This window comes from Hyla sarda, chromosome 3, assembly GCF_029499605.1.
Source record: "Hyla sarda isolate aHylSar1 chromosome 3, aHylSar1.hap1, whole genome shotgun sequence".
NCBI classification, from domain to species: Eukaryota; Metazoa; Chordata; class Amphibia; order Anura; family Hylidae; genus Hyla; species Hyla sarda.
The window spans coordinates 255,969,903-255,984,948 of NC_079191.1; the positions used below are offsets into that span (position 1 = coordinate 255,969,903).

The 15,046-nt window shown below is 43.8% G+C and overlaps 1 long non-coding RNA gene across 2 annotated transcripts in view; it reads right to left on the reverse strand.

Annotated features, from left to right (window-relative positions):
- The window catches only part of LOC130362277 (uncharacterized), a 74,973-nt gene that overhangs the window by 56,393 nt on the left and 3,534 nt on the right, over positions 1-15,046 (reverse strand). For both annotated transcript variants that reach the window (XR_008891339.1, XR_008891338.1), the window contains exon 2: positions 6,175-6,285. This is a non-coding gene — a long non-coding RNA (uncharacterized LOC130362277). The remainder of the gene's footprint in view (positions 1-6,174; positions 6,286-15,046) is intronic.

The window sequence follows — 15,046 nt, forward strand, 5'->3', positions numbered from 1 at the left end:
ACCCTTCAAATCCACTTCAAACCTGAACTGGTCCATGAAAAATAGCGAGTTTGAAAATTTTGTGAAAAATTGTAAAATTGCTGCTGAACTTTGAAGCCCTCTGGTGTCTTCCAAAAGTAAAAACTCATAAATTTTATGATGAAAATATAAAGTAGACATATTGTATATGTGAATCCAAAAAAAAAAAAATATTTGGAATATCCATTTTCCTTACAAACAGAGAGCTTCAAAGTTAGAAAAATGCAACATTTTCAATTTTTTCATCAAATTTTGGGATTTTTCACCAAGAAAGGATGCAAGTTACCACAAAAATGTACCACTATGTTAAAGTAGAATATGTCACGAAAAAACAATCTCGGAATCAGATTGATAAGTAAAAGCATTCCAGAGTTATTAATGTTTAAAGTGACAGTGGTCAGATGTGCAAAAAAGGGCTGCGTCCTAGAGGTGAAAATGGGCTGTGTCCTTAAGGGGTTAAACGCCGTGATTATGAACGGGAATCTAAAAGACTGATCTCCTATGAACTCCATGTGACTACATTGGCGGAATATCACCACACGGAAAAAATTCCTCGTGGTTTAAGAGTAAAACTTAGACCCACCTTCTTCTCGGATGATAAAGAATACTGTCAAGATTTTGAGAAAATTATTAATAATTGTTCTATGGACTTAATGTTATTAACTATTTCTCGTCTATAACAAGCCATTGTAACTGTGAAGGAACAGATTACAAATATCGAGTTGCAGCTGAGCGATTCTATGAGTGGAGAAGACCTTGCAGCTTTTAAAAACACTACGGAATCTATTCTGAACACATTCCGAAGTGAGTTGGAAAATAAAAAAAGACTTACATTTTTACGTGATTCAGAGGATTATATACATAATCGGGCGTATAGATGGCAGGGATCACAAGATTCCTTGGCCTCCAGAGGATTTGGCTACCGCGGATACCGTTCTTCAAGTTCGGGCAGCGATCAAGTCTCCAACAGGGACCGGCGCCCTTTTCCCAGAAGGGGGAGAGGCAGGCCCCCAAAAAGAGCAGACATGCGGGACGCCACCAACCGAGAAACTACAGCCGCAGGGACTCAGACCAGATCCCAGGTAGGGATATGTCTTTGATCTCTAATATCTCATCCAAAATATTATCTGTTGATCAGATGGATATATTGGAAAACGGACTCTCCTTCAGCATGGACAGTGATTTTGATACTTTCCAGATGGACATTGATTTATCCCGTTTTTTCGTAATGTGCGTCTGAAAGCATATTTTGCAAGTAAAATAGACACCACACCTAAGAATGTTGTACGGGATAATCATATGTTGTATCTTGATGATTTACAGTTAAAAATCAAAAGTACATTTAGTCCACCCAAAAATGATCACGCTGTTGAGACATTCATACATTTGGTTAAAAGAGACACTGAGAGAGATTTTCCAATACACTATAATTTAACATCTTCACAAAAAAGTGCTCTTTTATCCTTAAAAAATGATCCTGACATTGTAGTAAAACCAGCTGACAAGGGCGGTGCGGTCATCATTATGGACCGCACCGCCTACGTCAATGAAATACGGAGACAACTTAATGACACTGCAACCTATAAAAAAAGTAATGACAGACCCTACCTCCATGATTAAACAGAAAGTTAGAGATCTTGTAACCCATTATTCAGAACTAGGGGTAATAGATGAAAAACGTACGCGTTTTCATATCAATGAAAGTCCGGTGATACCGGTAATCTATATTTTACCGAAGATCCATAAACGGTTGGTCGATCCACCAGGTCGGCCGATCGTTGCCTCTAATGATTCTGTACTGACTCCGCTGTCTGTAACATTAGAGAAGGTACTTACTCCACTTATTAAAAAAACTAAATCATTTCTCTTGGACACATCACATTTTTTAGGAAAATTTTAAACATTAGGACCATTTCAGAATGATGTATGGCTAGTAACCATAGACGTTGAGAGTCTATACACCTCAATTGAACATGCAAAAGGCATCGAGACACTGAATACACAGCCCTACAAAAAGAAATGTTCATCAAAATGTTAGAGTTGGTATTATATTACAATAATTTTTTGTTCCAAGATGATTTCTTTATACAGCAGCGGGGATCTGCAATGGGTGCGAATGGGGCCCCTCCCTACGCAAACGCGTATATGTCATCCTTTGAAGAACATTTTATCTACAATAACGAATCTTTTTTACAACATTCGAAAGCATGGTATTGATATATTGATGACGTGTTTTGTGTATGGGAGGGGTCACAACAAACCCTATTCAATTTCTTGGAATACATTAATGGGGTGTGGCCTGAACTTAATTTTACTATGACTTCCAGTAGAGAAACAGTGAACTTTTTAGACACAAAGGTCATTAGCAATTCCGATGGTAAATTAATAACAGATTTGTATACCAAAAGTATGGATAAAAACAGCCTACTACATTATCAGAGTAGTCATGCACATAGCACGAAATGTGCTATCCCTAAATCTCAGTATCAACGAGTAAGACTCATAGTTACAGATACAAATACATGTGAATTACGAATAAAAGAGATGAGACAAAAATTCATCAATAGACAATATCCTAACAAATTACTGTTAAAAGCTGAAAGAGAATCCCTTATTGAGAAAATACCCCAAGTAGAACAACCCCGGATGTATTTAGTGCACAAGTTTCATCCCCTTAACCATAGGATCGATAACATAATTCGTAGACATTGGCACATTTTAAGTGAAGCACATCCTGGAGTCAAAGAGTTTACACAGGTACCCATTTGCTGTAACAAAAAAGCCTCTACCATTAGGGATACAGTAGTAAAAGCTGACATAGGGAGTCAAGTAAAAAAAACACACCAACAATTTCTCTCTAGTCGCAAAAACGGGACTTGCCCGTGCTCACACTGTACACATTGTTCTAACGTTTTAAAAGGTGACAAAATTCTCTATCCTCATAAAGGTATCCCCTACATCCACACCGTTTATCTGGTGTAGGATTCTATTGTGGCACTTGTAGTCCACTGCAGGCATCCTCCATTGTATGCATTTTTATGCTGGGGATCGCCCCTAGCAACGGACTACAAGGGCAGGATCTGCTCCCCCAGTATAAATGCACAACCGCATTTGGGGTTGAGCACCTCCAGCCATTTGAGACCACGTTTTTTGTTGTTGTTTGAAAATTTATACTTGGAGGTGTGTAAACTCCATATGTTAATGCGCCTTGAACATTTTCCAGGCAGCATTAGGGTTGCACCTGTGAGGCCATGCACCTATATCAGCCAACTTGGGTGGGGCCTGTAGCCTCTCTCCCTCCTCCCATTGTATGTGTGCTCAGTCACGCTGGAGGGAACTGGGAGCAGGCTGCATGTCGGCCTAGTGCTGCTGTAATTGCCCACTGGCCCCTGGTTTTTGCTTTTCACGCACAGGTAGGTTAGCGTTAGGTCCCGTGCCATCTGAGAAACCTTGGCGTTGGTGTGCGGGCTCTGGTGTGTCCTTAATATAAGGATACACTGGCGAATGTCTCAATTTTAACATCAGTGTTGAGGGATTAGCCAATGTCATTGTATACATCTACCACAGTAGTGCACCTAAATTTCTGTATTGTATTATTCTAATTGTTACACATCCACACCGTTTATCTGGTGTAGGATTCTATCTTGGCACTTGTAGTCCACTGCAGGCATCCTCCATTGTATGCATTTTTATGCTGGGGATCGCCCCTAGCAACGGACTACAAGGGCAGGATCTGCTCCCCCAGTATAAATGCACAACCGCATTTGGGGTTGAGCACCTCCAGCCATTTGAGACCACGTTTCTTGTTGTTGTTTGAAGATTAGAGGATACCATACATGCGATACATCTAATGTTGTATATGCACTTAAATGCCCTTGTGGGCTTTTATATATAGGAGAGACTTCACAACGCATGAAGGATAGGTTGAGCAAACACAAGTCTATGATTAGATGCCAGAATTTACTACATCCTGTGCCACAACATTTTCATGAGAAAAATCACAATATAGCGCAACTACGATTTCAGATAATAGAACAAATTAGACATCCGAGACGAGGTGGAGATATTAAGAAATTACTCTGCCTTCGAGAGACATATTGGATCCATACATGTAATACTATTTTTCCAAAGGGTCTTAACCGGGAATATGAAGTACCACAGTTATAAATGTATCCCATATAGCCTCTCTAGATCATGATTATGATTATCTTTCGTTACTCATTTTTCAGGCGCGTGCAGCAGTACGCTGGAAATACCTGAATAAACCTTTGAAAAGAAATCTCGAGTGCCGAGACTCTCTCAACTGCATATCTGTTACTACGTGCACAGGGTGAAAAACCGAGGTGCCGACCGTTACTACTTTAGTTGTTAGAGGCCAGGCCCGACTCGCTATGACGCCATGGCCCCGCGTTATAGAACGGGAGCGGAATCATGATGTACCAGTACGTCATGGGTCCTTAAGAGGTTAAATGGGTTATCTGTCTAAGGAATTAATGCCAAACATCCCCATGAACAGTGATCTCCAGCATTAGCCACTGATCACTCTATGTTATGCGCTCAGCTCCTCAGCGCGTGTCATAGCACGGGAGGGGGCGCGGAGCGTACATTTACATGTTGTGTCCTTAAGGTGTTAAGGGGTTATCTGGTGTCTTGCAAACATTTATATCCTTCTGGAGAAATATCTCAAAGATGATCAAGAGAAATGGGAGACCAGAGCTTAATTTCAAATGTCTAAGCAAAGGGTTGGAATACTGACTGTATGTCCTTTCCAAAATTTTTCCTTTTGAATAAATTTTCAACCATTTCTAAAATTCTACTTTATTTATTTTTTTCTTAGCATAAGGCCGCAGCATAACAAAATATGAAAAAAGTGAAACAACCCAAAAACTTTACGAATGCATTGTACTTTCTTCCCTACAATTACTACAATGAGATATTGAATATTTCCAAGCACTCATTGCAGGACCTGCTGGCTCAGGCAATCACTAGCGGAGACCTGACTTACTATGGCCAGAGTTTTGCTGAAACAGCAGGACCTTCTGGGGAGCTGAAATTAGATAAAAGATTTGGGGACCAGATGGAGTTGAACGGGAGCTGTAGAGGACCAGCAGGTGACTTGGCTAGGTGAATATCGGGTTTTTTTCTATTGTTTCCTGGTCCCAGCAGCATAGGAAGTTTTGCAAAATGCCAGATAAGCACTTTAAAACATGGGCATGTGAGGCCGTGTCAACTCTGTACCCTTTGAAAGGCAATATGTGTTTAGGGCCTACTCTAGATGAGTTACTAGAAAATGCTTCTGATGAGAAAAAGTCTCTTCTAGAGCCTAAAGGTCTGAGATATAAAATTTCTTTGTCCCTTGTAGTTTCAGAACCAGGAACTCTGAAGAGAAAATCTGGTAGGTGGAGTGTTCCAAATGGGAACATATACATAACCTTATCACCTTCCAGTTTTTACTGAATGGCAAAATGAATTTTTCTTACTAATCCATAAAATTCTTCTACTGATGGAGTATTCTTGCAATGAATAACCTAATCCCAAAAAACTATTTCCCTAGCAAAATATTCTCCTTGAGTTTTCCATCTTTTTACCCATTTCGCTTTTGTTCATCCTGACTGTGATAGAGTCTAAGATTTTATACCAGAATTCTTTTATTATCAGGCACTCAAAACACATATGGTACAAACCTACCTCTTTCTCTCCACACCTCAAACAACAATAAAAATGCCCTTTGTTCGTTCTACTTGTAGAAGACAGATCAAATCTGAGTTTCTAGGCGGTGGTCCAGTGTGGTATCAAAGAGTTAGGAAACAAGGTTCATGTCCTAAATTAAGATCTATTGGCACTACAGCAAAATGTTTTTTGGCCGGAAGATGCCCCTGCCTGACGAAGGGTCCATTCCGGACCAGAAACGTGTTGCTGTAGTGCCAATGAATCGTATTTTAGGACATGAACCTTGTGTCCTAACTCTTTGATACCTCACTGGACCAGCAACTAGAAACTAAGGTTTTTCCTGTCTCCTACAAGTGTTTATGACCGGAGTAGCAGTGCTATCACCGGATGAGCCACGGCTGCAGATCCCAGGCTGCTATTACAAGAGGTTTTCTGAGGTGTTGTGCTCTAAGCGCAACCCTACTTGGTAAATGTAAGTCCACTCACCATAAATGTAGAAATATTGACATACTTCACTAGGGGGCGCGTATCCTTTTTTCTATTTTCTTTGTGCATATTTTGTTCATCCTAGACAATTACCATTGTGTATATTATAACCTACAGTTTAAAAAAAAAAAAAAAAAGTGTAATTTTATGTGAACTATTATAAGATATACTTTTCACCCTTTCCATATCTCTCTGCAATCTTTCTGTTATTTTTTCCAAATCTTTCTCCTATATTTTGCTAGTATAGTGCATTAACCTCTCACTTTTAATATTCCTCATAATTCTATGTTATCTGAAAATTATTTTCTTGTTGTGCTCTCCATCTTGTAATATTTTCACCACCATCAATTCCTCTAAACAGATTTTTTTTTTTTCATCAACTGATGCCAGAAAGTTAAACAGATTTGTAAATTACTTCTGTGGTGTAGGGTGAGAGTAATGTGCAATTAACCTTTTCGTGATGCCAGGGCGTAGTTAACCCACCTGAGGTTGAGCCAGCTTCTCCTGGGCCAGGCAGGGGGCAATAAGTACTCCAACGCAAGGTTACGAAAAAAACTGACTTTACTGAGGCAGGATAGATGATAAAATCCTTTACAGCTCAGATTGGTATAAAAAGAGGTGCAGGGTGAACCTTGGAAGCTTATCGGCTTGCTGGAACTCACAGTTGATTGTGCTCTGTATGACTGACTTGCTGTATGGCAACCCATGCTGGACTTTAGTGACTTGGACTTGACTAACTTGACTGACTTGATGTAAATAACTGAATCCCCGAGACTTAAAGGGTACCTTTCATCAAAAAAACTTTTGATATATTATAGATTAATGTATGCAGAATAACTTTCCAATAGCATGTTATTAAAAAATATGCTTCTTTGTATTTAATTTTCAACTTTGAAAAAATGACCACTAGGGGTCTCCCTACCAGTCCTTTTTTATAGATTTCAGACTCATGAAGGAGTCCTAAATCTCAGACTGCAGCCGGAACAAAGACAAACTCAGCACTGCTCCCTGTCAGGGAGTTTGTCTGTGTCCCGGCTGCAGTTTGAGATTTAGGACTCCTTCATGAGTCTGAAATCTATAAAAAAAAGGACTAGCAGGGAGACCCCTAGTGGTCATTTTTTCAAAGTGGAAAATTAAATAGAAAGAAGCATATTTTTTAACAACATGCTATTGGAAAGTTATTCTGCATACATTAAACTATAATATATCAAAAGTTTTTTTGATGAAAGGTACCCTTTAAGTACTTACCACTAGGCTTGACATTCACCTGGGTATTGGGGTTGTTCTTTAGCAGATGTGTGGTTGCAAGATTAGACTGAAAGTCTTCCTCAGAATCATCTCACAGACTCACTTCAGACTTCTCCAAACTCTGACGTCACTATGCTCCGTCCCCGTGATCGCTAGTAATCGCACGCTCCGGGGGCTGATTCTAACGGGGTGCGGCGTGGAAGATCACGGGGGTCCCCAGCGGCGGGACCCCCGCGATCAGGCATCTTATCCCCTATCCTTTGGATGGGGATAAGATGTCTTAGCGCCGGAGTACCCCTTTAATGCTTCCAGTACTTATCAGCTGCTGTATGCTCCAGAGGAAGTTGTATTTCTTTCTGGAGTTCTTTTCTGTCTGACCACAGTGCTCTCTGTTGACACCTCTGTCCGTATCAGAAACTGTCCAAAACAGGAGTGGTTTGCTATGGGGTTTTGCTTGTACTCTGGACAGTTCCTGACACTTCCTGAGGTGTCAACAGAGAGCACTGAAAAGAACAACTCAACTTCCTCTGTTGTATACAGCAGCTGATAAGTACTGGAAGGATAAAGATGTTTTAAATAGAAGTAATTTACAAATCTGTTTAACTTTCTGGGACCAGTTGATTTGAAAATTTGTTTTCAACCGGAGTACAACCTTTATTGTTTATTAACCACATCATAAATATACATAGATCTACCGATCCTACCTCCTTGGCAATCTGCAAGAAAGGAGAGTTTGTATTCAGGGGCTTGTTCTTTTTCAACCTCAAGCTGTCTAAACATTTGTCCAGAACAGCATTATAGTCTCTCATTACTAATAACGGTGTATCCCCTTTCTTCTGCAATTTACCTATATTTGCTTCCCTTAATCTTCTCATAATCTTGACAAAATTCACCCTAGCCTTCTGTATTTTAGAATAATCTTTATTCTAATAATCTTTATTTTGCTTTCATTAATTTCTTTATTGAATCCCCTCCTTGCTGCCTTAAGGATATAGGGGGATTTTTCAAAGGAATTACCTTGTTTTTGGGTTGTTAAAATGGGTTAACTTGTCGCAGGATTTGTCTCAGTGTTAAATTTAGGACCTTTGGTTTACATAAGAAATCAAGGTTTGTTGTTATACACAGATTTGTAGCAAGTTTAAAATAAAACTGTCAGCCTGTTCACCCACACTAAACCCAATACACTGGGTTATAGTGGGGGTGAACAGGAGTCCGACAAGGGTCACTTACTTAAATATGTCCAGTAGGTTCTGAGATATGTCCCCCATAAGATTCTCTGCTAAATTCAGTGAATCGCACACAGGGGGCGGAGCTTTGTCAGCTCAATTTACATATTCATTGTCTGTGACTTCACTAAGATGTAGAGTCACAGACAATGCATATAAAATGAAGTGGGCAGAGCCCCACCTCCTGCGCGTGATTCACTGAGTTCAGAGGAACTTCTAGGGGACATACAGTGGGGCAAAAAAGTCTTTAGTCAGCCACCAACTGTGCAAGTTCTCCAACTTAAAAAGATGAGAGAGGCCTGTAATTTTCATCGTAGGTATACCTCAATTATGTGTGGGGATTTGCTCTGGTAGTCAGGTTAGCAGACGCAGTTTAGAGGCAAGGAACCAGGTTGTAGATCAAACTTCAGTGTTTTATTCACACTCAGCAAAACATAACAGTCTTGGTGCTTGTTCATACACAGCAAAGCAAAGTTCACCTGGAATCCTAGGTGTCAGTTCACACCCGGCCTAATGCTCAGCCACAGAAAAGTTCACTGGCAGGCTTCCAGGTGGCCTGTACACCTGTTTGCAGTCTTTGGCCCTCAGCTCAGAGGACTCCACAGCTTTACTGTCAGATGGAGGTCAGACCAACATACCTGACAGTGCTGACTGCTTTATAAGCCTGCCAAGACCCGACCTGGAACGTGGGGAATAGTCACCCATCCAACACTTTTATTATTCCCAGTAAAAGCCATCCTGGATCAGCTTTACAGCCATACTAAACAGCTGAAGTGTCAGACTGCAATCTGCCACACTGCAAAAGCCGGCTCTTACCTCATCGAGGCCAGGAACCTGGGGGACACATACCGACCATCAATGATGGCCCCTTGTTCCTTCCTATATACCTCCCCCCTTTGTTCAAATCTGAGGGAGTGGACACACATTAAACAGTTCTACTAAAAACTTAACATTTTGCAAAGTCAGAAACCACCGGGTGACCCGGGCATTTCTGTCCTTGGCCTGGCTCATCCATCTGGCTCATCACCAGACAAAACTTTCTCCCTAACAAATAATAGCGGAGAGACTTGAGTGCCCACCTGATAGCCAGGCACTCTCTCCACTAAACTATACCTGGTCTCGGCTGGGGTAAGCTTACGGCTGAGAAAGACAACGGGATGCTCCTGACTTTCTGAGACAGTACAGCACCGAGATCTACTTTGGAGGCATCGGTCTGTACTATGAACTCCCTTTTGAAGTCGGGCGTCACCAAAACCGGGGACCCACATAGGGCAGACTTCAAAGCAGAGAAAGCTTTTTTCTCCCTGTTCATTCCAATTGACCATCACTGACTTGTGTCCCTTCAAAAGGCCTGTCAAGATTGTTGCCACTGTAGCAAAGTGGGGGACAAGCCTCATATAGTATCCCACTATTCCCAGAAACAACTTTACTTGCCGGGTAGTGACAGGTCGTGGCTAATTACGAATTGCCTCTACTTTGTTCACCTGAGGTTTGATAACTCCACGCCCAATTACATACCCAAGGTACTTGGTCTCTTCTAACCCTATCGCACACTTTTTTTGGGTTATGGGTTAAGCCAGCCTTCCTAAGGGAGTCCACTACAGCCTGTACTTTTGGTAGGTGACTTTCCCAGTCGATACTGTGGATGATGATATCGTCCAGGTACGCCAAAGTTTACCGACGACGTGGATGGAGTACAATGTCCTTTAGCCTTTGAAACGTGGTGGGAGCGCCATGTAGACCAAAGGGTAATACCTTGTACTGATACAGCTCCTCTGGTGTGATGAAGGCCATTTTCTCCTTGGCAGCCTCTGCCAAGGGTACCTGCCAGGACCCTTTGGTGAGGTCCAAAACAGAAAAATACCGGACTTGGCCTAACTTCTCAATAAACTCATCTACTCGGGGCATGGGATACGCATCAAATTAGGAAACCTCATTTAGTTTGCGGAAGTCGTTACAGAATTGTCTGGCCAATTCACTTTTGGATTCCTCAATGACGTCTAGCTGTAACATCAGCTGCACTTCTTCCGAGATGGCTTGTCGCACGACTCAGGTGCCCGGTATGGTTTCAATCGGATTCTGACCTGAGGCTCAGTGACAATGTCATGACAGATGATAGAAGTACGTCCAGGGAGGTCTGAGAACACATCTGTATTCCTGCTGACAAACTCCCTGGCCTCCTGAGTCTGTTTAGAGGAAAGGCTGTCAGCAATCTTTACTGTGGCAACTGCTTCCCTCATATCAGACTGGGGGACTGGAAACTCTACTCCCATTAAACCTGGCCAGGGGCTGTCATCTGTACTTGTCTCCCTATCGTTCCATGGTTTCAGTAAGTTTACATGGTACACCTGCTTCGGCTTTCTCCGCCTGGGCTGGTGTTCCTTGTAGGTCCCCTCCCCAACTTTTTCGAGCACTTCATAGAGACCCTGCCACTTAGCCAGGAACTTTCTATCCACTGTGGGCACCAGAACCAAAACACGATCTCCGAGTTAAAATTCCGAACCTGAGCCTGGCGATTATAGACCCTACTCTGGGCTTGCTGGGATGCCTCCATATGTTCCCTAACCAGCGGCAACACTGTTTCCATCCGCTCTTGCATTACTTTTATGCGGTGTGGGTTGTTGTTCCCATGCTTCTTTGGCTATGTCCAACAGACCACGTGGATGTCGGATGTAAAGTAGTTCAAAGGGCGAGAACCCAGTAGAGGCCTAGGCCACCTCTCGCGAACATGAGATAGGTCAGCAGAAGATCCCATTCCCTCCCAGCCTTAGACACCACCTGCTTTAACATGTTTTTCAAGGTTTGATTAAACCTCTCTACCAGGCCATCCGTTTGTGGGTGATAAATGGACATCCGTAACTGTTTGATCTGTAGTAGCTTACTGAGTTCCCTCATGACTTTTGACATAAAAGGGGTTCCCTATTCAGTCAGAACCTCTTTAGGTAGGCCCACTCGGGAAAACATCTCCATTAATTCTTTGGCTATGAGTTTGGCCAAGGTATGTCACAGGGGCAATGCCTCCGGGTTCCGAGTGGCATAGTCCAGGACTACTAAGATGTGTTGGTGCCCTCTAGCAGACTTCGGTACTGGGCCTATGAGATCCATAGCGATGCGCTCAAATGGAACCTCAATAATCAGGAGAGGGACCAGGGTACTATGGAAATGTGGCTGGGGACTGGTTATCTGGCAGGTTGGGCAATACTTTTCCACCTCCTTGAACACACTGGACCAGTAAAACCGCTGTAGAATCCGGTCCTGCGTTTTCTGCTGGCCCAGGTGTCCCCTAAGAACATGCTGGTGGGCTAACTCCAACACGATACGCCTTAGGCACCACCAACCGTTCAACATGCTCAACCCGTACTTTATTTATCCAGAACAGCATCCCCTGTTGAACCACAAAATGGGGGAAGTTAGACTCATCCCCCGGTTGTTGCGGCTCACCCTTCACCACTACCACATTTTCCCAGGCCTGAGATAGTGTTGGGTCCTGATGTTGTGCTGTACCAAAATTGTCTCCAGAGACGTTGAGGTCTGCCAACTCCAGACCTGGCGGCAAATCCTCCACGTCTCCCACCATAACATTCAGTGGGGCGGCTCCCCCCCTTCCACTGCAGTGGTGGCCACCCCTACTGCTGGCACTTCAGTCTTAGCTTCCGGTTTCTCCCCTGAGCAAGGCCATTCTATTGGGGTTACTCCTGCCCCATGGCCCCATTAGGCCACAGTGATGGGAAACCAGGGAAATCTCTCCCAATTATTAGTTCATAATGTAAATTTGTGGTGACGGCCACCTCATGAGTCCACCTGTCGGCCACAGTGGATAGAGACACCAGAGCATTGGGATAGTCTCCATGGATGCACACCACAGCGACTTTTTGGCCAGTATACTCGCTGGGCAGTACGAGGGCAGCTCTTACCAAAGGAACCAGGCCCCCTGAGTCTAGCAGTGCCACCGCCAGGGTATTTCCCAGTTTCACCTGGCACAGGTGACTATTGTCTACTGTTTCGGGGGGTACCAGTTGCACACAGTCTCCTGGCATACATTGAGGGGTGGTAGCCATAGTTAGTGTCCATGGGCTCCCCTCGATGGGGACAGTAAGCCTTATGTGACCAGGCTCTTGACACCACCAACAGACCATCGGAGCTGGGTCTGTAGGCAGTACATCCCGAGCGGGTTTTCGTGGCAGTAGCCGACTGGTCGAGGGTGGAGATTTCCGGGGTTTAACTGGCCCCTTCCAAAAAGAATCCCCCCTGTAGATTTCTGGTGGCCTCATAGCGCTCCACCAGGTCGAACATCTCTAGGGCATTACCAGTAGACACCTGGCTAATCCAGTGCTGGAGAAGGTACGGCAAAGCCCTCCAGAACACATCAGCCAACAGACGGTCCAGCATTGCAGTGGGACTCAGTATGTCAGGCGTTGGAGCGGTACCAAAGGAAGGGGGGTGAGGAGGGATAAGGAGAGAACGTGGAGGAGAAGAGAGAAGAAAGAAGAGAAAAGGACCGTATATAGGAGTACTTACCAGGAGGCTCAAAAATACCCAGGAGCTCCCCAGGCGCACGCGGTGCTATGTTGAGTGTCAGGAGAAGAGGGGGAAGAGGAGGGAGCAATCGAGTCAGTGGAGAGAGGGAAAAATGACATCCCTGGGATCGTCAGGGGCGGAGAGGGGACTTGGCGGTGGGGAGAGGGTCAAGTTGTCAGGTATAGATGGTCGTAATCCGTAGAGGACATGAATGATAGCCATGGTGCCCAGATGAGGCTGTATCTAGCTATTTGTCTGGGGGTTTCAGCGAGTAACTCTTCCATTTTATGCAGCCGGGAGACCTCTTGAATCAAGGCTGAGATGGAAGGGGTTGACTGTGATTTCTACAGTCTGGGGATCACCGTTCTAGCCGCTAGGAGTATAAAAGTGACTAAGCGCACAGAGGCCCTAGGAGTCAGGGAAGGGAGGATGGAGAGCAACAGGGGTTCACCGACCTCAGCCGATTTGGTCTGGGGGTAACTTCTCCCTCATGGCCACCATTTCGAATACAGCCAGGTAGGTCTCTACGTCATCCTAGGGGGTCATCTTTGGGATCGCTGACCGAACAGCTTTCTGGGCATCGTGGACATTCTGGTACGCTCCTGTGGCTTGTAACGCCATCACATGCTGTAAAAGCAGCTGGTTGGTTTACTGCTGCAGCTTGTTAGCCCCCACTGCTGCAAGTTAGCCTACATAAGGGCTTTCACGACAGCCTCCATTTTGCCAGGGGACATGGGTCTTAACCTTGCTGGATTGATATAGGACATAGACCCATGCCCGGGAAAAACAAAAATTTTTCGCCTTTCAGGCGTTTGCCCACAGCCTCACAGCATTTGCCCACATTATCCACCAATTGTGGAGATTTGCTCTGGTAGTCAGGTTAGCAAATGCAGTTTAGAGGCAAGGAACCAGGTTGTAAATTAAACTTCAGTGTTTTATTCACACTCAGCAAAACATAACAGTCTTGGTGCTTGTTCATACACAGCAAAGCAAAACAGTCTTGGTGCTTGTTCATACACAGAAAAGTTCACTGGCAGGCTTCAAGGCGGCCTGTACGCCTGTTTGCAGTCTTTAGCCCTCAGCTCAGAGGATTTCACAGCTTCACTGTCAGATGGAGGTCAGACCAACATAACTGACAGTGCTGACTGCTTTATAAGCCTTCCAAGACCCGGCCTGGAACATGGGGAATCGTCACCCACCCAGCACTTTGACTATTCCAAGTAAAGGATGTCCCGGATCAGCTTTACAGCCATACTAAACAGCTGAAGTGTCAAACTGCAATCTGCGATACTGCAAAAGCCGGCTCTTACCTCATTGAGGCCAGGAACCTCGGTGACACATACCGACCATCAATGATGGCCCCTCGTTCCTTCCTACATATGAGAGACATAATGAGAAAAAAAAATCCATAAAATCACATTGTCTGATTTTTTAAGAATTTATTTGCAAATTATGGTGGAGAATAAGTATTTGGTCAATAACAAAAGTTCATCTCAATATTTTGTTATATACCCTTTGTTGGCAATGACAGAGGTCAAACATTTTCTGTAAGTCTTCACAAGATTTTCACACTCTGTTGCTGGTACTTTGGCCCATTCCCCCATGCAGATCTCCTCTAGAGCAGTGATGTTTGGGGCTGTTGCTGGGAAACACAGACTTTCAACTCCCTCCAAAGGTTTTCTATGGGGTTGAGATCTGGAGACTGGCTGGGCCACTCCAAGACCTTTAAATGCTACTCCTTCATTGCCTGGGCGGTGTGTTTGGGATCATTGTCATGCTGAAAGATCCAGCCATGTTTCATCTTCAATGCCCTTGCTGATGGAAGGAGGTTTTCACTCAAAATTTCACAATACATGGCCCCATTCATTTTTTTCCTTCCT